The sequence below is a fragment of the Equus caballus genome, chromosome 19 (genome assembly GCF_041296265.1).
Source record: "Equus caballus isolate H_3958 breed thoroughbred chromosome 19, TB-T2T, whole genome shotgun sequence".
Taxonomy (NCBI): domain Eukaryota; kingdom Metazoa; phylum Chordata; class Mammalia; order Perissodactyla; family Equidae; genus Equus; species Equus caballus.
The window spans coordinates 41,432,843-41,458,828 of NC_091702.1; the positions used below are offsets into that span (position 1 = coordinate 41,432,843).

The window sequence follows — 25,986 nt, forward strand, 5'->3', positions numbered from 1 at the left end:
TTTCTCTGTATAGTCCTATTCTGTGTTGTGTAAGTGGCACTTTATTTGGCAGAAATGTCTCCCCACGTGTTTGTTTCTATCTGAATTGATCAGCACACATTCTACATGTCCATTAGCCAGCCTCAGTTTTTTCATTCTATTTTATGTGAAGCTCTATTTCAAAATGCAGCTTTTCTCAGAAGAGTGCCTGGCCATTCTCCTACAGGCTGTCCTGAATGGAAGGTGCTCTGCCCGCACCTGCCCGAGGCCAGCTCCGGGTACACACCTGGACAGGTGGTGCTCCGCCCCCTCAGGTGCACCCTCTGGGTAAACACAAGGTTTCCTGGGCTGCTGCCACCACCAAGCTTGCCAGGTTCACTGTTGCTATGTCTCTGACGCCAGTGCTAAGGAAAGTCAACTTTTAAAAACAACCTTTCCTTTCTTCTCTAATCTGGTAGAAAACCAAAGCGCGAGGCAGGAACCAATCAAGCAGGAGAGTGAAGCTAAATCAAATAAATGTTGAACTTGATGTTCTCTGACTCCGGTCCCCAGAATCTCTTGAGAGGTGCGAGGATCTGTGGAGACCCTGGCTGAGGGGGCAATTGCAAGGCCTGGGGCACAACATGTAAGGGAGTTCGAGGAAGAATAGGGGGAGTTCCTCTTACATTACTGCCTTCCGCCTGTCACCTGCGGCTGAACCTCAAAAAGCCTAACAGCCAGGCTGTCAGCACCACGCTGGGGTGAAACTGGAAAATGTCTAAGTTGGGAGAGAACTTTGAGATCTCAAGTGTAAAAGTTTCGTTTATTTTTTTTCTTATTTTTTTCTTTTTATCGAGTTCATAATAGTTTACATCGATGTGAGATTTCAGTTGTACATTATTTCTTGTCTGTCTCCCCATAAAGTGCTCCCCTTCACCCCCTGTGCCCACTCCCCCACCCTCCTTCCCCTGGTGACCACTGAACTGTTTTCTTTGTCCATGTGTTTGTTTATAGTCCAAATATGAGTGAAATCATCTGGTGTTTGTCTTTCTCAGTCTGGCTGATTTCTCTTAGCATAATTCCCTCCAGGTCCTTCCACGTTATTGCAAATGGGATGAATTTGTCTTTTTTATGGCTGAGTAGTATTCCATTGTATATATATACCACACCTTCTTTATCCAATCATCAGTCGATGGTAAAAGCTTCACTTTGCTGATGTGAAAACTGAGCCCCAGAGGAGGAAGGAAGCTTTTGCCAAGCTGACATGCCGGCTGGTGGCAGAGCTGCCATAGAACCCAGGGTCCTGGACAGCCCCCATGACTTCCCAAAGTGTGCTCTTACTCTCAAAACTAGCTCCTTTCCTAGTTTTCCTGTTGCCCTCAGAAGCCTTTTCCCTCCCGGTTAATGACACTGGGAATCTGAGAGTCATTATTAACTATTCTTCTTTATCTCATATTTTCAGTTAATGAGTCCTATTGAATCTTACTTTAAAATAACTTACTCTCAGGCCAGCCCTGTGGCCTAGTGGTTAAGTTCAGCACACTCCCCTTCAGCAGCCCAGGTTCGGTTCCAAGCACAGATTTATACCATTCAGCAGCGGCCATGCTGTGGCAGCATCCCACATACAAAATAGAGGAAGACTGGCACAGATGTTAGCTCAGGATGAATCTTCCTCAGCAGAAAAAAAGAAAAAGAAAAAACATCTTACTCCCTATTCCAGCTGCCATCACCCTAGGCAGTGCTTCTTCAGTCCCTGCCTCCTGCTGGCCTCCCTGCCTCTGGCCTCTGTCCAGTCCATCTGGCAGAAAGCTCCCATTGGGATAATAGCTCACAGTTGTCATACACATGTGTGCCACCACTGTTCTAAACGCTCTGCATTTATTATCTCATTTACTCCTCATAAAACCCTAAAAGCTGGATGCTTTCTTTTCTTATCCCCATTTTATAGATGAGAAAACTGAGCCAGAGAGCAGTTAAATACTATGTCTAACATTGCACAGCTGGCAAGGGGCAGAACAGGGATTTTATAAAACCAGGTAGTTTGGTGCCAAAGTCCAACTCCTAACTACTGTACTGTATTGCTCTTTTCTGAAGCACCAGTATTACTATGTCACTCCTCTGCTCAAGAACATTCAGTAGCTCCCCTCTGCCTGTGGGAGTTCAAAGTCCTAGTTAGGCCTTCAAGGCACCGAATGGTTTGGCTCTCACTTCCCCTCTCTGTGTCTCAATTTCCTGAGCTGTTAGTTGAGGATGATCACAGTAGTAACCACCCCATGGGGCTGTCATGAGGATTAAACAAGATCACCCCCGGAAAGCACTTAGCTTAGTGCCCAGCACAAAGTGACTCTTGATCAACGTGAGCGACCATTGAGTTACCTTTGGACCCTATTTCTCCCAACTTCCTTATAGTACTCCTCTGACCAGGATGTTGCTGTAAATAAATGGTCCTTCTTGTGTGGAACTGAACGTGGGTGTGGTTTTTCCCTTCCTAGAAACTTTCCCCACTCCCACTCCCGTATGCCGGTGTGGCCCAGTCCTCCCATCCTCCAGGCTCCCTTCGTCAGCGGCCCCTCTCCCCACACTAATTGAAATTCTTGGTACACTTACTCCCACCATACTTTTTTCCCACATCATTTGTTTAATCATTTGTTAAACATTTGTCAAAAGCCTGCTCTAGTAATAACAATAATTGAATTTGACGTTATAATTCACAAGGGGCTTCATGTTACCACTAAGCCTCTGAAAAGCTGCTCAAAAGCCTTGGAAGGTGGTTTCTGACTTAGAGCTGCTCTAGCTGCCCCAGCTGAGTGTCCATCCCAAGGACCATGGGCAGCAGGGTGGTGACGTCGATGGGACCCCCATCTTCAGGAAGCTTACAGCCTCGTATGCAAAGCAAGGGCTTCCTGCATGGGATGACAATCCAGGACTGACTGTGACAAAGTCTGGCGGAGCAGCTGAGAGGTGGTGCCATCACCCGTCAGGCACAGCATGGCTTCTGGCTGCGCAGGTGTACACTTCTCAGACAGCGCCTGGGGCAGACGCGCACACACCCTAACTGAAGGCAGACTTGCAGAAACAAAAGCTGCTTGCTCTCCAGCTGTCAGGGACGTCTCCAGGAGATCCCTGACGTCATCCGAGGCTGAAAGAGCTGCTCTGAGAGACACGTGGACTGCCCTCTCTCCAGCTAAGGAGGTGGCCAGCTCTGCCCTGGGCTGTCCTCTTCAAACAGACAGCTGCAGGCCACATGACGCCATCTCCTGACCTCAGTTTAGTTTCCTGGGGGCAAGAGCTGACTCAACTTCAACAATAATAATGTGCTATATTATCTCGAACTTTTGAGGTCAGGAAGCTGATTTTGCTTTAAAATGTCCACTGCCTTCCTTTCATCGAGCTGGTGAGGCAGGCTGGCAACAGAAGCAGTGGGCCCGGAGAGGTGAAGTGGCCCCCTGTCTTGGGCAAGGATTTGGGAGGGCCCCTCCTCCAAGGAGGCCTGCGAAGCGCCCTAATCATCTCGGCCGCATTGGAACAAAGCTTCGGTCAAGGTGAGTCCCTCTTGCAGAGAGGCAGATGTCAGCCCTTCAGGGAGATCTCGATCTCCTCCTTCCATGTCGCAATCCCTTCATCGTATTGTCACAGCTGTAATTCCTTACACAAGAGAAATCAGTTTAATGGGTAATGTGGCAATATCTAGCAGTTTTACACAGACATTTACCCTTTGACTCAGAAAGTTCACTTCTAGGAATCCATCCTAAAGACAAATGGTCAAAAATTCGAAAATTAAGTAATAGACACAAGGCTATTCATTGCAGCACTATTGATGATAGCAAAAGACTAGAAATCACCCGATGGCTATAACAGAGGAGTGGGTAAATAAACTAGGCTGCAAACAGGATGGAGTACTATGCAGCTGGGAAAGGAAACAAAGAGCATTTCTTTATTGCTGTGGAGGGATCGCCAGGATGCATTGTTATGTGTAGAATGTCAGGTGAAGAAAATTGTTAGAGTGGCTATCATTGGGAAGGGAGAGACGAATGTATCATATATGCTTATTTAGTTATAGAAAAAAAATGAAGGATAGACCATGGAAATTTTTTTTAAGTTATATGTAGGAGGAGAAGGGGGACAGAGTGAGACACACAAGATAGAAACTAGACTTTTCTAAATGTATCTTATTTGGTAGATTTATTTTGGAAGCTTGTAAATATATTAGAAAATCATAAAACAAATTTAGATTTGACAAAACAAAATAAACTTGTTTATCAAGTTGGCGGCATAAGGACGCAGTGAGGAACTATTTCAGTGATTAAATGCATCAACGATGCCTACATTAAAACTCAGGAATTTGACAGTACGTCCCTAATGGGTTATCTCCCAAAGAGCAAACCCAAAACCTTAAGTTGTTCTTAACAATGAAAAGTGAAGTGTGGTAGCATTGGTATTGAAATTCTAAGACTGTTTGTATGGATGGGGGGATAAAGCAGTGAGTGCTTACATTGGTTGTTTTGAAAACTGGGATTTTTGACATGAGAGAAAGGAGGCATAGACGTAAGATCAATAAAGTTAAGTAGAAAGTCTCTAATCCTGAATTTGAAATAGAAATATTAGTATGAACCTATGAAGTCTTTTCTTGAAAAAAAACTATTTCTAGAAAAGTGGCTGATTCCAGATCTGGGGTCCGGGGAAGGAAATATACAAGATGAGCCTGGAACATCACATGACACACCAGAGAGTAAACAAGCTGTCAAGGACAATAGGGTGCCATCAAAAGGCAGGTGCCCACCTCTGCCTGGGTTGTCCTCTTCAAAACCACAGCTGCGAGCACATCAGGGGTCAATGTGCGGAGCCTCCCACTAGCCAAAGACGGGACAGCATAATTCAATAAGAACCATAACTGCAATGACTGAAACTCAGCAAATCGGTTTAAAACCATGAATTCATAATAATATTTAAAAAAATTAAATCTTATTGGTCACCTTTGGTGGGTGCTGGGGATCCATTCACTATTTTGAAAACTGGCAAATAAAGAGAAAGAAGTAATTGCTTTACTCTTCCGCTGATAAATATATCTTAGTTTAACCACACAGGTGATCAGGGAAAGCTTCTCTTCTGGATGTATTCCAGCCAGTAAACGCAAAAGAAACTAAAGGATTAAAATATCACCACTTCACAATCCTTAATGAGTTAATGGACTTGGACTCTGATCCTCGGGGACTATCAAAAGACAAACAGGCAGATGCTAGGTGCCTCCTGAAGATACCGGTCATGAAGTCGTCTTGGCAAAACGTCAAACTTATATTTGATCAACTACTGGAGATCCAACTACTAGTTTAGAGGAAATGCTCTAAAGGGTGGAGAATGTGTTAATGCAACCACTGGCTGCAGTCACCAAAATTCAGATTGTGAGAAATTCCACGTGACAAATGACGCAGCCTCTTCAACAAATAAATGACAAAGAGGAGAAATCTATGGAGTAGAAGGCATTTAAGAGGCACACTGAAATCTTTATGGATGACAATGATATGATGATATATGATTTGCTTCAGAAGAATCCAGGGAAGGATCAGTGTTAGGATAAAATTAGTCATGAGTCATTAGTGATTGAAACTGGGTGATAGGGCCGTGGGGGTTCACGACACCCTTCTCTCTCTTTTGGTTTATGTTCAGAAATTTTCCACAGTAAAAGAAAAACAAAACAGAAAGAATAGAAAAAAAGGAAGTCACAGAAAAGCTGAATAAAAATACATTTTCCAGCGGCGGTGGCCCCTGTGTGTGCTCCCTGCTGAGCTGCAGCCAGCACAGAGCACGGGGTCTGCTGTCAGTAACCTCTTGATGAAAACGCCCGAGCTTCAGGTCGAGCTTCAGTCGAGGGTACCGTTTCTCCCAGGTTGGAAGAATGTCCCTCTGCAGCCTGGGGTCTGACTGCTCGTACAGCAATAGCAAGGAAGATAATTCACTCTGCAGGAGGCAGGGACGGGATTCCTCCTAGCTGCCCCTACTGGGAAGTTTAGTTTTTTCTTCTTTTCTTTACCTATCCATTTATTCTCTACACAAGTATTAAATGTCTGCTGTGTGTGTGAGTCACCACATGACAGCATAAGGCCTTAACAGGGGCCCAAAGCAGCCACGTGGCTAGAGAAAAGAAGTGGATTTTGAAGTTAGACAGACTCAGCGCCAATCCTGGTTCAGCCGCTTTCTAGCTGTGTGACCATGACACATTCCAGCTCTGAACCTAGTTTCCTCAGTAAAATGGGGATAACACTCCCCACCATTTTGCCGTTATCAGAATTAGAGATAACAGTTGGAAATCTCTCAGCAGAGTTCCTGGCACATATTTCGCTCCTTCTATTTATTTGCTGGAGTGAAGTTTGTACGCACTTTGGCCCTTTCTCCTTTTGGAAAAGCAGAGCCCAGGCGATAAGACTAGTGGAGGTGGGTAGAGGAACCCAGGAATCCTCTCTTCCTATGGCTAAACAGGAAAAAAAAGAAAACTTTGCCTGGGCATCCTTCCCATTCTTCAGAGCCCCTTTCGAGTTCTTCCTGCAAGCAAAATTAGTACCCCCTCCTTTCTCCACAGCTTTTCCACAAGTGTATTTTAACACATCCTTGATTCCTTTTATTAGTGTGATTTTTTTGTCAATACAGCTGTTCCTCTCCTGTCTCCCTCTCCCCCGGGCTATAAACTTCCCGATAGGGCAAGAGTCTTCACCATCTTTCTTTTCCCTCCCTGATGCCCAGCACAACGTCTTGCACATTGCAGGCCTTCAAAAAATTGCTTCCTGCCTTGAAAACCTGCCCAGCAAGGGTCTGCTGTATGTGGGGGGATGCGGGAAGAAAGAGGGGGCCGACATTTCTCCTTCACTTTAAGCTCTGTACTGTATTGTGTATACAAATGGAGACCGAATCCCTTCAATTTATACAGCATTTTATAGTTTATATATGCAGAAAGTTTTTGTTGCTATTACTAATCTTACCGTTTAAACTTTTCAAAAATTCATAAAATTCCCTCATTGAAATTTATTCATACCTTCTCTTCCTTTCGGTTAATAATGTAGAGGTAATAGAATTTTGTCTCAATTCTCTATGGCCTGCATACAGCACTTGTCTACTAGACACGTGGGGACAGGGGTCCCTAAGCTGGAGACTACAAATTTCAGCTGACCATGAACCCTCAGATTGTGCATCAAATTGTACACGTATGTGTGTGTACACACGTGCATTTTTAGATGGGGCGATGGTCCGTGGTTTTTTAGTGGCTTCTCGTATGGGTCCCTGACCTACCTAATGAGAAGAGCTGCATTAGCTAGAAGAGGTGCAAAATGATGAGAAACGCTAAGTGTTCACTGGGAACTCTACTTTTAAAAGATAGTACAGGGGCTGGCCCCACGGCCGAGTGGTTAAGTTTGCCTGCTCTGCTTCGGCGGCCCGGGGTTTCACCGGTTTGAATCCTGGGCATGGACCCAGCACTGCTCATCAGGCCATGCTGAGGTGGCATCCCATGTGCCACAACTAAAAGGAACCACAACTAAAATATATACAACTGTGTACTGGGGAGCTTTGGGGAGAAGAAGGAAAAATAAAATCTTTAAAAAAAAAAGAAAAAAGAAGATGGTACAGGTAGTACTCACTCCCTATTTTCAGCAAACAAGGAGAAGGTGTGATATTGATATAATAAGACATATGTGTATTCGGTCTTTATCCCCAAAACCCTCGGAATTTCCCGAGTGGTAGAGGTGAGAGGAGTGTCATTCTGTTGTTATTCATAATTATTCATAATTAGCCCCTTTCAATCAGGCCTGAGTGTGCGCTAATAAGGTGACTGGTGGGCCCCTGGGTAACTTCTGCAGGGGTGCTGTTTGCCACAGGAACCAACCTTGTGATTAAAGGGCTGAGATTTTCAGACTCCTCCCCCACCCCTCCCCTCCATGGGGTGGGGAGAGGTGCTGAGACTGAGCTAATCACCAAGAGCCAAAGATTTAATCAATTATGGCTGCATAATGAAACCTCCATAAAAACCTAGAGTTTGGAGAGCTTCCAGGTCGGCAAACACAGCCACACGCTGGGAGTGTGGCACACTCCACGTCCTCAGCGACAGAAGCCCCTGCGCTCAGGACCCTGCTGGACCTCGCCCTGCGCACCTTTGCAGCTCGCTGTTCATTTGTACCCTTTATAATAGACCGAAGATAGAAAGTAAAGTGTTTCCTGAATGCCGTAAGCCATTCTGGCAAATGATTGAATCTGAGGTGGGGAGGAGTTGTAGGAACCCCGATTTTGTAGCCAAATCGGGCCAAAGTGTGGGTACCCTGGGGACCCAATACTTTCAATTGTCTTCTGAAGGGGGGCAGTCTTGCGGGACTGAGTCCTGAAACCTGGGGAGTCTGACACTCACTAGTTAGTGTCAGAACTGAGTTGAACTATAGGATACCCAGTTGGCGTCCGGAGAGTTGGAGAACTGGTTGTTGGTGGGGAAAGTAAATGTGTGTTTGTGTCAGTAAATGTGCGTTGTGAGTAAAAACACCCCAAGAGAGGAAACATCCTTTTCAGTAATTTTAATGTATTTTACCTTGTACCAGGAATGCTTTGATAATAAACATCCTGTGGGATAAGGGGAGAATGGGTACAGAATATAGTGATAGACTCCAGTGAAGAAACTTGAGTACATACTCCTAAAAGATATCATACTGTGCCATTGATTCCATTTCCAGAATTGTAAATAAATCCATCTCGAGGCTCTGAAGGCAGATTACCATGAGAAGAAAAGAGAATTATGTCATCGTAGGGCAGAAAGTAATCTTCCTGTGAAAGGCCAAATAACACTGCACACCCACTCTTTCCTCTGATCTCTCATTTCTTTCTTGCAGCCAGCCTTGTTCAGAACTTTGACATAAGCAGTAACCTCCTAAATTGTCCCATTACTTGGTTATCTCTTTTGTTCCAGATTAGTCATTTAACAAGATCATCTTAATCAAGTTGTTCCACACTGAAAAAGGCAGAATGGCCCTTCTTTGCCCACCTTGCGTGTAGGACCCTTCACAATTTGACCTTATGCGCCCTTCCTAAGGTTCCTCATACTCCCTGCACATACCCACCCTTTGGCCGGCTGGCTTACTCAGTCTCTTCCAAACACGTCTAATAGATCCCATTTGTTTACACTTGGAACGTCCTATCCAGAAGGCTGTCTCCCCATCTCCTTCCCAAATCATAGCCATCCTTCAAGGCTCCATTCCTTTCCCTCCTCTGTCTGCCTCCCCATTCAATTGTTTCTGCCTCCTAGAAACGCCAACATTCCACATTTATTCCCTGTTCTATGTGGCCCTTTCCCATTAACTAGCTCCCTCATCTTTGATTTTCTCAGCTGCTCCGTGAGTTTCTTAAAGGCTTTGCACATCACGTATCTCCCTGGCCCCTAGCACAGGGCCTGCCTGCAGTAGATATCTGATCATTTCTTTTTCATTGATTAATTTTGTAATCACCATAAGGTTTGAACTCCTGAATGTGGCCTACAGGCCCTGCGTGAGTTGGCCTCTGCCATTCTCTTTGGCCTCATTTGTGTCTCCTTTTCCTAAACACTTTATACCGTGCCATCCCCAGGACCAGTCAGTTCCTTAAGCACTCCAGCAGTGACATCTCATGCCGCTTCCTCTGCCTGAACACTCAGTGCCTCTTCTTCGTCTTGTTGACTCTTACTCAACCTTTGGGTCTGCATCTAGGCATCACTTCCTAATGAGAAGTCTTCCCCTAGACTCTGTTAGAAACTACAGGTTAGTAATCAGTGGCAGCCAAATGCAGTGAGTGTGTGTGTTTAGCTAGAGGAAATGGGAAACATCCACATCACCCTCTCAAGAGCTCTCTCCAGCTTCTTCTTTTCCTGTCCCCTAGTCCCCTTTGGGTGCTGGCCATCTGAAATTACTCACAAGACCCCTGGATGGACTTTGCTTTCTTCTGCCTCGGTGCCTTTATACACATTTTTCATTCTGCCTGAATTCTATTTAATCCACAACTTTTCTTCATCCAGTTAACTCCTATTGATCCTTCAAAGCCCAGGCAAGTAGTCTATAAAATGGGAACCATGGTATTAGTTTCTACCTGAGAGGGTTGTTGTGAGGATTAAATAAGTACATATATGGTTCTTAGACGACTTCCTGGTATGTAGTGAGTGCTCAATAATTTTTAGCTATTGTTATCGTCAGCACTAACATCATCTTCTTTCTCATCATTATTATCAGTATGCTTGATACTATATACAAGTATCATGACATTTATCATGCTATATAGTATTGCTTTTCATGTCTGTCTCCCCACGATCTGAACTCCTTGTTGATTGAATGGTCATCAAATAACTAGGTCATTCTACAAGCCCTAGCAAAGCATCAACACTCAAAGCTCGGCAGAAATCCTACAAGAGCTGTGAAACGGAAAACATCAACTGGATGAAAAGACTGGGAAATGGAACAAGTAAATAAGCCTAAAAAGAATGCCTTAGAAACAACCACAGGACTCCTATTCACCACTGGGGAGAGTGCAAGTTGACACAACCTTATTTTGCAGGGCAATTTGATGCTTACTACTAAAATTTTAAGTGTACGTACCCTTTGACCAAGCAATATCACTTTTAGGAATCCATTCAATAAAAACACTTACTAAGGGGCAGGCCCAGTGGCACAGCGGTTAAGTGCTCATGTTCCGCTTTGGGGGCTGGGGGTTTGCCGGTTCAGATCCCAGTTGCGGACATGGCACCGCTTGGCACGCCATGCTGTGGTAGGCGTCCCACATATGAAGTGGAGGAAGATGGGGATGGTTGTTAGCTCAGGGCCAGTCTTCCTCAGCAAAAAGAGGAGGATTAGCGGCAGTTAGCTCAGAACTAATCTTCCTCAAACAAAACAAAACAAAACAAACAAAAAAACCCCACTTACTCAAGTATGCAAAGATAGATGATAAGGTTGACCATGACAACATTATTTGTAAACCAAAAAATTGGAAATAGCCCAAATGCTCATCAAAAGGGGACTAATAAAATTAATTGTGGGATTATAAGGCATCCATACAATGCAATCCTATGCAACTATTGTGAAAACAAGGTAAAACTATATGTACTGAAGATACACGTCCATAATACGTAGTTAAGTGAAAAAAAGCAAGTTGTAAACTAGTCTAAATGTATGAGCCCCATCTTTTGGTCAATTTTATTGAGGTATAATTTAAATACAATAAAATTCACCAATGTTAAGTGCACAATTAGATGCATTTTAACAAATGTATATTGTCACATCACCACCACCACCACAATCATGATATTGATAGACTATGCCCATCACCCCCAAAAATCACTTTGAAACCTTTTACAATCACTCTACACCCTCACACTCCGGCCCCCCGCAACTACAGATCTGCTTTTTATCACTACGGTCTTTTACTTTTCTAAACTTCGTATAAATGGAATCATACAGTATACAGTCTTAAGTCTGGCTCCTTTCACTTAGCATAGTGCTTTTGGGATTCATTCATGTTGTTGCCTATCAATAGTTCATTCTTTTATTTTTTTGAGGAAGATTAGCCCTGAGCTAACATCTGCTGCCAATCCTCCTCTTTTTTGCTGAGGAAGACTGTCCCTGAGCTAACATCCATGCCCATCTTCCTCTACTTTATATGTGGGATGCCTGCCACAGCATGGCTTGGCAAGCGGTGCCATGTCTGCATCCGCGATCTGAACTAGCAAACCCCAGGCCACCAAAGCAGAATGTGAGAACTCAATTGCTGTGCCGCCGGGCTGGCCCCAAATAGTTCATTCTTTTTTATTGCTGAGTAGTATTCCATTATTTTGGGAGGGGGGGCGAAGATTAACCTTGAGCTAACTACTGCCAGTCTTCTTCTTTTTGCTATGGAAGACTGGCCCTGAGCTAACATCGTGCCCATCTTCCTCTACTTCATATGTGGAACGCCTACCACAGCATGGCGTGCCAAGCAGTGCCATGTCCACACCCGGGATCCGAACCAGCGAACCCCGGGCTGCCAAGAAGCAGAACGTGCGAACTTAACTGCTGCACCACCTGGCCGGCCCCTGAGTAGTATTCCATTATAAGAATGTTCCACAATTTATTTATTCACTTATATTTGATGACATTTGGGTTGTTTCCAGTTTTTGATGATTGTGCATAAATCCACTATAAACATTTATGTACAGTTTTATTTAATTAAGCTTTTTATTTTGAGATAACTGTAGATTCACATGCAGTTGTAAGAAACAATACAGAGAGATCCCCTTATTCAGTGGCCCCCAATGGTAACATTTCATAAAAGTATAGTACATATCACAACCAGGATATTGACATTGATACAGTCAAGATACAGAACAGTCCCATCTTCACAGGGACTTCTCGTGTTGCCTTGTATAGCCACATTCACCTCCCTTTCCCCTTCCCCAGCCCCTGGGAACCACTAATCTCTTCTCCATTTCCATAATTTTGCCATTTTAAGAATGTAATATAATGGAATCATACAATATATAACTTTGGGGGGATTGAGTTTTTTCACACAGCGTAATTCCCTGGAGATTCATCTAAGTCATTGCATATTTTCATAGTCTGTTCCTTTTTATTGCTGAACAGCATTCCATGGTAAGGAAGTGCTACAGTTTGTTCAGCCATTCACCTGTGGAAAGATGTCTGGTTTATTTTTGGTTTTTGGCTGTCACGGATCAAGTTACTACGAACATCTGTATACAAGTTTTTGTGTGAACATGAGTTTTCTTTTCTCTGGGATAAATGCCCGGGAGAGCAACTGCTGAGTTGTATGGTAGTTGCGTGTTTAGGTTTTTTTGGGCTTTTTTAAAGATTGGCACCTGAGCCAATCTGATGCCCATCTTCTTTGGTTTCTTTTCCTTCTTCTTCTCTCCAAAGCCCCCCAGTACATAGTTGTATATTCTAATTGTACATCCTTCTGGTCGTGCTATGTGGGATACCACCTCAGCATGGCCTGATGAGCAGTGCCATGTCCATACCTGGGATCCGGACTGGTGAAACCCTGGGCCACCAAAGCAGAGTCTGCGAACTTAACCACCTGGCTACGGGGCTGGCCCCGTCTGTTTAGTTTTATAAGAAACCACCAAACTGTTTTCCAAAGGGGCTGTACCCGTTATACATTCTCACCAGCAATTTCGGAGTGATCCAGTCTCTCTGCATCCTCACCAGTGTTTGATGTTGTTATTTTTTACTTCAGCCACTCTGCTGGGTGTGTAGTGAGATCTCACTGGGGTTTAATTTGTATTTCCCTAATGGCTACTGATGATAACACCTTTCCCCATGCTTATTTACCACCTGTATATCCTCTTTGGGATGTCTGTTCATGTCTTTTCCCCATTTCTTAACTGGATTTTTTTCGTAACAGTTGAGTTTTCAGAGTTCTTGATATGTTCTAGAAACTAGTACTTTGTCAGGTCTGTGGTTTGCAAATATTTTCTTCCTCTCAGTAAATTGTTTTTTCATTCTCTTAACAGGGTCTTCTGCAGAACAAATTTTCTTACTTTGCGGAAGTCCAATTGATCCATTTTTCCTCTTAAAGATTGTGCATAGATTTTTTATGTTTTCACTTATCTCAGATAAAAACCTAGGCATGAGATTCCTGGGTCATATGGTACATGTATATTTAACGTGATTTCTAAAACTTCTTAAGTACTTTCCAAAGTGACTGTACCATTTTGCATTCCTACCAACAATGTGTGAAAGTTCCAGTTGCTCCACATCCTTGCCAACACTTGTCATGGCTAGTCTTTTAAAACTCAGCCATTCTAGTGGATGCATAGTGATATCTCGTTGTGTTTTTAGTTTGCATTTCCCTAATGACCAATGATGTTGAGCATCTTTTCATGTGCTTACTTGTCATCCGTATGTTTTCTTTGGTGAATTGTCTATTCAAATCGTCAGCCCATTTAAAAAATTGGATGTATTTTAATTGGTTGCTGTAAGCATTTTTTTAATATATTCTGGATACAAGCCCTTTGACAGATACGTGTTTTGCCAATATTTTGTCCCAGTCTGTGGCTTGCGTTTTCATTTTCTTGACAGTGTCTTTTGAGGAGCAAAAGTTTTTAACTTTTTTTTTTTTGGTGGGGAAGCTTCACCCTGAGCTAACATCCATTGCCAATCTTCCTCTTTTTTTTTTTTTTTTTTTTGCTTGAGGAAGATTAGCCCTGAACTAACATCTGTGCCAGTCCTCCTCTGTTTCGTATGTGGGATGTTTCCACAGCAGGGCTGATGAATACAGTAGGTCCACGCCCAGGATAGAAACCTGTGAACCCAGGCCGCCAAAGAGGAGTGTGCGGAACCAAAAGTTTTTAATTTCAACGAAGTCTACTTCATCATTTTTTCCTGCTTTTTGTGGTCTGTTTAATATATGTCCAAGCTAAGGTCACAAAGACTTTCTCTTATTTTTTATTCTAGAAATTTTACGTTTCCAGCTCATATTTAGGTCTATGATCTATTTCAAGTTAATTTTTGTGTTTAGTATGAGTTAAGTGTTGAGGTTCATTTATGTATGTCCAAATATCGATTATTACAGTGCTACTTATGGAAAAGAGTGCCCTTTTCCCACTGAATTGCCTTGGCGTCTCTAAGGAGTTTTCCAACTGCACAGAGGGAACGGTTCCCATAAGCCTGCCCTCTCTGCAGACATGTGCTGCAAGCCTGGGGATTTCCCAAAACCACCCTCAGGTTTGATACTTCACTAGAATGACTCACAGAACTCAGGAAAGCTTATACTTACAATTACAGTTTTATTATAGCAAAAGCATACTAATTAGAACCAGCCAAAGGAAGAGACATGAGGCAAAGCCTGGGAGGGTTCCAAATGTAAAACTTGTATCATCCTCAGGAATGTGTTGCCCCACTGGCACTGAAGTGTGGTAATATGCACAGAGTATTGCCAACCAGGGCAACTCACCTGAGCTTTAGTGTCCAGAGATTTTACTGAGGTGTCATTATGTAGGCATGATTGATTGAGTCATTGCCCATGTGATTTATTCAATCTCCAGCCATTCCTCCCTGGAAGCCTGGCTGTTATCATGTGACCCAAAGCCACAACCCTCTAATCACATGTTTAGTCTTTCTTTTATGGCCAGCCTGAGTCATCTCATTAGCATAAAGTATCAGGTGTGGTTCCAGGGTCCCACCATGAATAACAAAGACATCCCTCAGGAAATTCCAAAGGTTTAGAGATTACTTCTGAGGATCGAGGACAAAGGCCAGACCTCTTTGAATGCCACCTTTCTCGCTACACAGCATCTTTGTCAAAAATAAATATACAACATGGTTCCTATACAAAGGTTTAGGGTATATATGCAAAGGTCTATTTCTGTAATCTATTCTATTCCATGATCTACCAGATAGAACAGTAGAAACCTTTTACTTTGTAGGTAAAGTGTTTTTACAATACTTGGTTTTTAAATAATGTGCATATAACACTTTTGTATTCAGTAAAAAATGGTAAGGATATATGAAAGGAAAATCATTTGCCTAAGTAGAAATGAAAAACTCAACACAATGGTTGCAATATAACATTGGGAAATTTCCCAGCAAATGAAGCAAAAAGATTAGAAAATAGGAGAGAAAAAGGTAAGAAGTTAGAGTATTAATTCAGGAGATCTTACATCTGAACAGCATTGTTCCCAGAAAGAGAGAAAGAGAAAAAAGGAGGAGAAAACAATCAATGGAATAATTCAAGAACAGATTAAACTGCCAGATTGAAGAACTCATAAGTGACCAGTACCATTTTAGGGACCAAGAGGTTTTACTGCTACCAGAGAGGGAAAAAAGCGAGTCACACACAAAGTTTAGGAATCAGAATGCTTCTGACCTCATCAGTGATACTAGAAGCCAAAATGCAATGAAGCCTTTAAAATTCTGAAGGATGTCATTTCCAATCTAGAATTCTATACCCAGCCATACTACCAATTGAGTATGAGAGTGGAAAAAAATTTCAAATAGGTCTCAAAATTTTTACCTATAATATACCCTTTCTCAAAAAGCTACTGGAGAATGTACTCTACTCACAGGTAGAATAAATCAAGAAGGGGGCCTAAAACGGGAAAGAGACAAAGACTCCCCAGGAAGATGGTGAAGGGAAATCTCTGTGTACCAGAGGTAGAGATTAACCACTTTCCTTTGTAGATGTGTGGCTCAAGAAACAGATATGATGGGAACCGTCATCACACAGATCCCCACTGACATTATACTCTCATTTAAACTTGAGAACAGGTTTATCTGTATTAGTCATGGCTTCACAATCTATTAAGGAAATTCCTGCTCATCTCTTTATGCCTTGCTGCTAGAATCAGTTGAGAACACTCATTTCACAAAAACACCCCTATTTCTGAAATGTTCTGCTTTGACCTACTCTTGAGAGCTGGACATAGACTATGGTGAACTTAGAAGCAGAAAGTGCAAAGCAGCCCTCTCCCTCTGTCCCTATTCCTACAGTGTGTTCAGTGCTTGATCCATACAGAAAATCTGACAGATGCCCAGATGCAAGTGAGCCCTCTTGGCTGGAGACTTATTTCCCTGAAGCTAATGAAATGTAAGCCCCTTACTTATATATGTTCCTCTCAAGGTCCAGTACCTAACTCAGTATTTGTAATTTTGACCTCATAATCTTCGTAAAGAGTCCTCCAAATTATATAATCTTCAGGCCCTACAAATTCTGGATCTGTCCCTACTCATGACTTTTCTTTTGACTTCCCCAGAAAAGGCTTTTGAAAACTGAGGAAAGCTTAAGCTACACTATACCCTGGTGACTCTTCTCAAAAAAGGTGGTTTGCCCCCCAAATTTCATCTAATACTGGCAACAATTCTCTTTCTTTACACAGCTAGATTTGTGTTATTCAAATCCAAGGAAATGATTGTTTAGGGACGTGTAATATGGGGAGTAAAACTGTAAAGAAAACTGAGATGATTAACACAAATGTCAGCATAGTCGTTACCTGGGGGGAGAGAGGGGTCGGGGAAACAGATTGGAGAGGGGCACACGGCTTCAGGCCCTAGTAGGCAACAGGTGTTTTTTTTTATTATGTATCTTTAAACTGTGCATATGCTTCTCTGTACATGTGATACATTTAATAATGTAAAAGGCAGGGGAGCTGCCTAAAGAACATTGTTTCCTTCCTTGGTTGGGAGCACAGCCAGACAGCCAGACAGCCAGACAGCAAGTGAATAAGTGCAGAGTCATTGTCAATAGCAAGTTAAGTACAAAAGGAAACAATGATTTTCTAACTTTCTAATAAATCTGTGCCTGAGAGGAAAGTGGTAACCCAATAAAGCCCCGACTATGTGGGGAGGGGCAAAATCCAGCTGGCTCTCCAAGCCCTCCCAACACAACAGCATCTTTTTGGGGCCAAAGTGTGTCAAAGGTCTAGTCCTTAGTTTTGTGTGTCCAGGAACTTGATTTTGGATGCCCCCCTGGGGCTTCCCAGGCTTGGAGGGAGCTCCTCTTAACGACCAGCCGCTTGTGAACTCCATGAGGACAGAAACCATGATTTCTCCATCTTTAAATTCCCAGTGCCTAGCAAAGTCCTACCTACAACATAACATAACTGCACACAGTGAAGAGCAGACACATGAGAAGACAACTGCTGCCACGTGATGAAGTGCCCTCAACTGGACGCCCAAATGCCTGACTCCAGGCAAAGCTTTGCCATCAACTTGCTGTGCGACTTTGGGCAAATTGCTTTTCCTCTCTGGGCTTTGGTATCCTCGGCTATGAAATTAGAGGTGGGAAGAACTTGCGGAAGGAATGCAGCATGTATAAGGACCCAGCAATTTTCAGGCTATGCCTGTTCTGTTGTCCACAGAGACCATTTCAAACTTCCTCCACTCTGCCCAAATCCCCAAATCTCTTCCCATTCTCCTCGCTCTTAGCAAATGACCTGGCTCCCTACTGCACAAAGAAAATAGAAATCTCTGATGGGGACTGTCTCAACCTTACACTGCTGCGTCTGCACCCACGCTCTTCCTTGTCCCACATGGACATGAAGGAAGTATCCTTTCTCCTGAGAGCTTAAATTAAACATGTTCCAGTCATTCCCATTATAAAAACAGAAACAGAAACTTTCGTTGGTCCCAAATCCCCCTCTGGTTGTTAATGTATCTTTCAGCTCCCTTCCCAAAGTTCTTAAAAGTGGTCCAGACTCCGTGTTTTGTTTCCCCACCTTTCAGTCCTTCTTCAGCTACCTCCAGTCTGGTTCCCCCTGCCCCCACCTTCCTGTCCCCACCCCTCCCACTCTATCACAGTGGCACTTCTTAGGGTCACCAAGGACTTCCATTACCTGAGGGACACTCTCACGCTTCCTCTTCTGCGAACTCTCAGGAGAGCACCAAGCCCAGTGGGCCACTTCCTCCTTCCTGAAGGCCTCTACTTTCTTGGTTTTCAGACACCAAACACTCCTCATTCCTATCTAAGCCACTAATCAGTCTCTTTTGCCTGTTTGTCCCTCTCTACCTGATCATTAAGTTTACAGGGCCGTAAGACCCCGTCCTGGACTCATTCTCGTCCCACTCTACACTATCTCCCTGAGCAGTCTCATTCATTCCCAGTTTTAATTCAGAGATCCAGTCCCTCGCTCACCTGTTCACAAGCATTTATTGAGCATCGAGAATATGCCACGTTCTGTGAGTTTTGGGTACAGGGTCCCTGGACTGTTCCAGCCAGATAGGGAATCTTTTTTTCATTTGCATTAAAAAAAATCTCTTCTCTTGTGTGGGTGTGTGCTGATTTTACTTAATTTTAGCTAGAGTGTATTGAGTGCTTATTCTTTGCCCGGAGGTATTCTAACAGCTCTGCAAGAATGGTCATTTAATTCTCACAGCAGCCCGATGAGGGAGGGACTTTTGTTTTTTTAACAGACTTTATTCTTTAGAGCAGTTTTAGGGTCACAGCAAAACTGAGCAGAAAGTGCAGAGAGTACCCATATACTGCTTGCCCTCCCCGACTCACAACCTCCCCCGCTGTAGACATCCGGCACCAGAGTGGGCCATCTGTTACAACTGATGAACCTAGGTTGACACAGCATTATCACCGTAGGACCATAGTTTATATTAGGGTTCACTCTTGGTATTATACACTCTATGGATTTTGACAAACGTATAATGACATTTATCTACCATTATAGTAACACACAAAGTAGTTTCATTGTCCTGAAACTCCTCTGTGCTCCACCTCTTCATCCTCCCTCCCCATAACTCGTGGCAACTACCGATCTTTTGCTGTCTCCATAATTTTGCCTTTTCCGGGACATCATGTTGGAATCATACAGTATGTAGTCTTTTCAGATTGGCTTCTTTCACTTAGTAATACGCATTTAAGATTCCTCTATGTGTTTTCACAGCTTGATAGTTCATTTCTTTTTAACACTAAATAATGTTCCATTGTCTGGATATACCACAGTTTACTTATCCATTCACTTACTAAAGGACATCACGGTTGCTTCCAAGTTTTGGCAATTATAAATAAGGCTGCTATACACATCCATCTGCAGGTTTTTGTGTGGACGTAAGTTTTTAATTCATTTGGGTAAATACCAAGGACCATAATTGCTGGATGACACGGCGTTATGGACGGAATGTTTGTGTCTTCCAAAATTCCTATGTTGAAGCCCTCTCCCCCAGCATGGCTATGTTTGGAGATGGGACCTCTAAGGAAGTAATTAAGAATAAAAGAGGTCATAAGTGTGGGGCCCTGATCTGATAGGTTTAGTGTCCTTATAAAAAGGGACATTAGCAAACCCTCTTTCTCTCTCCCTCCACATGAGGAGAGGCCATGTGAGGACACAGTAAGAAGATGGTCCTCTCTAAGCCAGGAAGAGAGGCCTCACACAAAAAATGAATCATCGAAAACCTTGATCCTGGACTTTCCAGCCTCCGGAACTGTGAGAAATTCAATTTCTGCTGTTTAAGCCACTCATTTGATAGTACATTGTTATGTCATCACAAGTTGACTCATAGCTATGGTAAGAGTATGCTTAGTTTTGTAAGAAACTGCCAAACTATCTTCTAAAGTGGTTTTTCCATTTTGCATTCCCAGCAGCAATGAATGAGAGTTCCTGTTGCTCCACATCCTCACCAGCATTCTGTATTGTTAGTGTTCTGGATTTTGGCCATTCTAGTAGGTGTGTGGAGGTATGTCATTGTTGTTTTAATTTGCAATTTCCTAATGGCATACGATGTTGAGCATCTTGTCATATGACTTTTTGCCATTATATGTCTTATTTGATGAGATGTTTGTTTCTTACTCAGGTTGTTTGTATTCTTATTGTTGAGTTTTAGGAGTTCTTTGTATATTGTGGATAACAGTCCTTTATTAGATGCATCTTTTGCAAATATTTTCTACCACTCGGTGGTTTGTCTTCTCATTCTGTTGATGGTGACTTTCACAGAGCAGAAGTTTTCAATCTTTTTTTTTTTTTTTTAAGATTTTATTATTTCCTTTTTCTCCCGAAAGCCCCCTGGTACATAGTTGTATATTCTCCGTTGTGGGTTCTTCTAGTTGTGGCACGTGGGACCCCGCCTCAGCGTGGTCTGATGAGCAGTGCCATGTCCGCGCCCAGGATTCGAACCAACGAAACACTGAGCTGCCTGCAGCGGAGTGCACGAACTTAACCACTCGGCCACGGGGCCAGCCCCCAGAAGTTTTCAATTTTAATGAAATCCAGCTTATCAGTTATTTCTTTCATGGATCATGCCTTTGGTGTTGTATCCAAAAAGTCACGGCCATGTCCAAGGTCATCTAGGTTTCCTCTTATGTTATCTTCTAAGATTTTTTTTTAAGATTTTATTTTTTTCTTTTTTCTCCTCAAAGCCCCCCAATACCTAGTTATATGTTAGTTGTGGGTCCTTCTAGTTGTGGCATGTGGGATGCTGCCTCAGCATGGCTTGATGAGCGGTGCCATGTCCGCGCCCAGGATTCCAACTGACGAAACCCTGGGCCACCGCAGCAGAGCGCGCAAACTTAACCATTCGGCCACGGGGCCGACCTCTAAGAGTTTTATAGTTTTGTGTTTACACTTGGGTCTATGATCCATTGTGAGTTAATTTTTGTGAAAGTGTAAGGTCTGTGTCTAGATTCCTATTTTTGCAAGTAGATATCCAGTTGTTCCAGGTCCATATATTTAAAAGACTATCTTTTCTCCATAGAATTGCTTTAGACACTATTTTTATGCACATTTTACAGAAGAAGAAAAGTTAAGGAACTTTCTGCAGGATCATGCAGCAAGTAATTGGCAGATGACATCCAACTCAGGTTGTCTGCCAATGAACTCATGCTCTATCCACAGCTTTCTGTTGCTTCTCTATTTCATGCCCCTCTATGTAGTAATGAAGAAACACATGTTCATTGTAGAAACAAACTAATAGGCCAAAAGAAGCAAGTAAATATTAGCCATAACTCCATTACCCAGAGATAACCACTGTTAACATTTTGACATATACCCTTCCAGCCTTTAACCTCTGCACATAACTACGGTAGGTTTTTATTATAAAAATTAGATGATAATGTATTCTTCTTTGTAACTTGAACTTTTTTCATTTAATAATAAACCGTGAACATCTTTTCATGTCAAAAAACATAGCTTTAGAATACAATTTTCCTCGGAGGTACAGTACACTCTCACACAGATTTATCCCAATTTTTCAGCCTACCCTTTCTGTTAGGCACGTAATTTGTTCCTATTTTTCCTTTGTGGTTAAATCTTTATCAGCACACTTAGTTGTTCCTTAAGATAAATCCTAGCAAGAGAATTGCTGAGTCAAAGAGTGGAGAGGGATGTACCTTTCTAAGGCTGTGCTGAGGTAGCTGCCCTGATCAGGTCTCTGGCCACCACCTCTGGTACCATAGTTGGAGGGCATTTGAAATGGCCAAGTCCAAGGCCACAGGCCGTTTTTTTCTTTGTTTTCAAACATGTCAAGTTTCGTCTTTTTTTGGAGTATTCATACAGAAACTTAGGAGAAACTACAATGGGAGCTGCTAGCCTGGTACCATTTTGAATTAGCAAAGTCTTCTTTAATTTGGTGCCTGAGCCCCAGCCTTGTGACTGTCACCAGTGCTAATTTGCCCTCAAAGAGCTCAGCCTCCTGTGTGCACAGGCACTGGAGGGGGAAGGTGGGGACAGGAATACACACGGCTAGCTTGAGGGCTATGCAGACTGTGGCAAGTCATATTATAAAGTGCTCTGCCAATCCAGAGAACAGAGTAATTTAGGGTTTGGGAAGATGGATCTGAAAGCCAAGGGACAAGGGAAAGACTTGGACAAAAGCCCAGAGAAGTGGGAAGACTTTGGGGGTGAAGACCTTGTGGCCATAATGAATAGAATGTTAGAATGTGTGCGTGTGTGTACACGCGTGCGCACGTGAGCACACACACAGGCGATATTTAAGAGGGTGTGGTTGACTACTGTAGAAAGTCTAAACGTTGTGAAGCTTTGAGCGAGAGGCCACCAAGGTTAGTCGCTGTACTACAAGCAACAGGAAACTAGGAAAGGACTTTTAAAAATAATACCTAGTATGAGCAGGGTAGTGCAGCCAGGAACAAAAACAGACTTTCTGTTGCGCTGTAGATGGGGCCCAGTGCTGGTCTCTTCCCCTCCCCTCTTTCCACCCTGGTGATTAGGAGAGCAGAGCTGGGAGGACAAAAGGGCAGCCTGCCCATCTGCTCAGCTGACAAGTACACTCTCAGAGGCTGAGGAATGTTCGGCAGGTCTTCACTCCGGACTCAGACAATGTTTAACCACACTGAGCCTCTGAATCGAGCCAACCGTCTCACAGGCCAGCGGTCATTATTTCAGGAGTTCTAAACTCTAAGGGCAAAGAGGGTGAAGAGAGGGAGGGTGAAGGCCCAGGGGACAGTTCCTGGAACGCATGGGGTCCTGGCTTGGCTGCCCAGAGAAGTCACAATAGAATCAGACAATTTGTTGCCTGGGGGAGGAAGGGAACCCAACGGGCAGAGGACAATGGTGGTGCGGGAAGTTTAGGAAGTTTTCCTGAGGTGCCAAAATTGCTAGTTCCTTTTGTGGCTGCTCCTAATTTAGCAGTCTGCCGCTCTCCTCTCTAATCTCACGGTGGCCACCATGACCTTCCAACTGTTGCCGCCTCCAAACGGTTGATAGAAATTGCAGCTGAAATCCAGCACCAGCAGAAAGACACACCCTGCAACACCCTACGTTTTGCTGAACATCGCAGTTTGGAAGCCTTTTTCGAGAGGACAACTTTTACTAAGCCGTGGCTTGCATTCAATTCTCTTCAACTTGAAGATTTTTCTGCTCCTGGTTAGAGAGTTAGTCCTGAAGCCCGAGAAAGCGCTGGCAAGGCCTGTGCTGAGGGCTTCATCACGAGGCTGGTCTCTCTTGCCTTCACAGAAAGAAATTCCCCCGGAGAGCTCAGCATTTGGCTCTGCAATTACGCTTTGAAATGGAGATGACGTTGACTGGGGCAGACTGGGGAAATCCATCTGCAGGGCCCATGCAGAGCACGGGGCGGCTGGGGATCAAGTTCCTCCCGTCTGAATCGGTGGCTGAAAGCAAATAAGCTCTAATTTACCTAATCTTTTCACAGCCCCAAGAAACTGGAAGGAGCCCTGAGTCAATCAATAGACTTTTCCTTCCTCCACCTAGCTTGGTACAAGACGCTACCAATGTTGTAATTAGGAATGCTAATTTTAGCAATGATTGGTAGGAGAGTCATGCTAATTATTTCAAAACAAAAACCACATTTTTCAGATTTTCCTCTTCTCATTTAGCAACCTCTTCCGAAAAGAGTCACAGAGTCACATCGTGTTTGCTGGTTCTTTCTCATCTTCCGGCCTCTCTGTGTTGCAGGCGCCCAGGGATCAGGCCTGGGGCCTCTTCTCATCTCTGTTCTACTCGCTGCCTAGGTCACCTGAGCCGGCCCTGTGACTTTCTGCAGCATCGTGTGCTGATTACTCTCAAATGCCCCCTCCAGATTCAGATTTCACGTGCATGACGTGTGTAGCCGCTTGGGTCAATCAGCGTCCCCCGCCTCCCATTTCACTCACCCTCCCTTCCCCAAAGCCTTTTCCCCGTCCTCTTCACTATTTCCACAAATCGAAACTTCCTGTTTCCAGCTGCTCAGGCCTCAAACCTTGAATTCATCTTATATTCCTCTTTCTCCCTTACTTCATATATAAATCATCAGCAAATCCTACTTCCTTTACCCTCAAAATATATTCAGAATCTCTCTCACCTCCTCTCTCTTTGCCGTTCGAGAGCAAGATATCATTCTTTCCCTTCTATAAGCCTCCCAAATAACCTTTTATGGTCTATGGGGATCCTTTTACAACATGAGTCAGACCAGGTCAAAACCCTCCACAGGCCTCTTTCCCACTGGTCCTGCCCGCTTCCCTCTGACCCGCTCTCCTGCCCCACCCCTGGCTCACCCTGCTGCTCTTCGGCAAGCACTTTTCAGCCTCAGCAGAGTTCACTCTTCCCCAGATATGTGTGGTTTGATCCCTTCACTTTCTTTCTTAATGTGCCACTCCAGTCTAAAATGGGATCCCCACCCTTCAGTGCCCTCTAGGCCCCATATGCTGCTTCCTTTTTCTTCATTGCATTTATTACCACTCAGCATTTTTTTTTGCACAAGATTCGCCCTGAACTAACCTCTGTTGCCAATCTTCCTCCTTTTCTCCCCCTTCAAAGCCCTAGTACATAGTTGTGTATAGTTGTAAGTTCTTCCACTTCTTCCATGTGAGCCAGCGCCACAGCATGGCTACTGACAGATGAGAGGTGTGGTCCCTCGCCTGGGAACTGAACCGGAACGCGCTGAACTTTAACCGCTAGTCCATCAGGGCTGGCTCACCACTCAGCATTTTATCTATTCATTTGTTTATTTATTGCCTGCCATCCCCCCACCAGAATATTAACTCAGTGGGGGCAAGGTCCTTGTTTGTTTGCTGCTAAATTCCCAGTGCTCAGCACCTACAATGTACTTAATAAATACATGTTAAATGGGGGGATCAAAAGGCTCTTAGGGTTTATTCAGTCCAAGTGTATCACTTTACACATGGGGATACCATGGCCAGGGGGACAACTGTCCAGAGGAGGCCACTTCAAGATGAATAGCTATGCTGGAACATGTGTCCAAGTGCCCTGACACGCAGCCAACCCTAAAAAACTGAGGCCCGTGGTGAAGAGCTCACCCTAAGTCAGCGCCAAGCACGTGTTTGTCTGTGCGTATTATCCAATACTCAACTTTATCGTGGTAATATACTCTGATGCTTACATTTGATTCTTTTTTTTTTTAAAGATTGGCACCTGGGCTAACAACTGTTGCCAATCTTTTTTTTTTTCCTGCTTTATTTCTCCAAAACCCCCTGTACACAGCTGTATATCTTAGTTGCAGGTCCTTCTAGTTGTGGGTACATTTGATTCTAACGCTATTCCATTTTTCAAAAATACTGACCGGGGCCGGCCGAGTGGCCGAGTGGTTAAGTTTGCGCACTCCGCTTCGGTGGCTCAGGGTTTCGTGCGTTCGGATCCTGGGTGCAGACATGGCACCGCTCATCAGGCCACGCTGAGGCAGCATCCCACATAGCACAACCAGAGGCACTCACAACTAGAATATGCAACCATGTACTGGGGGGGCTTTGGGGAGAATGAGAAGAAGGAAAAAGAAAAAAAGATTGGCAACAGATGTTAGCTCAAGTGCCAATCTTTAAAAAAAAAATCGCCAAGGGAATTCTGTATCTACTGAGATGGATGGCTGTCCACAAATATGGTTAATGAAAAATAAGTTTATTAAAAAAAAATTAAAAAATAATACTGACCATAGTCCATTAAATTAATTTCATGACCTGTTAATGGATTGTGACCCACCATTTGAAAACAGTACACTATACTACAGGGTAAAAAACAAATCTTTCTATATATTTTTCCTGTTTTAATAGTTCTAAAAAAACATGGCCAATGCACAAACATATTTGTTTAAAGACTTTTAAAAATGTTAGAGGAGAATAATCTGTTGACAGTAATTCCATAGTGAA

At 43.5% G+C, this 25,986-nt stretch overlaps 1 long non-coding RNA gene across 1 annotated transcript in view; it reads left to right on the top strand.

The window, feature by feature from the left end:
- The first annotated feature begins 3,117 nt into the window (after window positions 1-3,117).
- Window positions 3,118-25,986, top strand: part of LOC111769067 (uncharacterized) — a 45,647-nt gene continuing 22,778 nt past the window's right edge. The window contains exons 1-2 of the long non-coding RNA XR_011428814.1: window positions 3,118-3,500; window positions 20,023-20,114. This is a non-coding gene — a long non-coding RNA (uncharacterized lncRNA). The remainder of the gene's footprint in view (window positions 3,501-20,022; window positions 20,115-25,986) is intronic.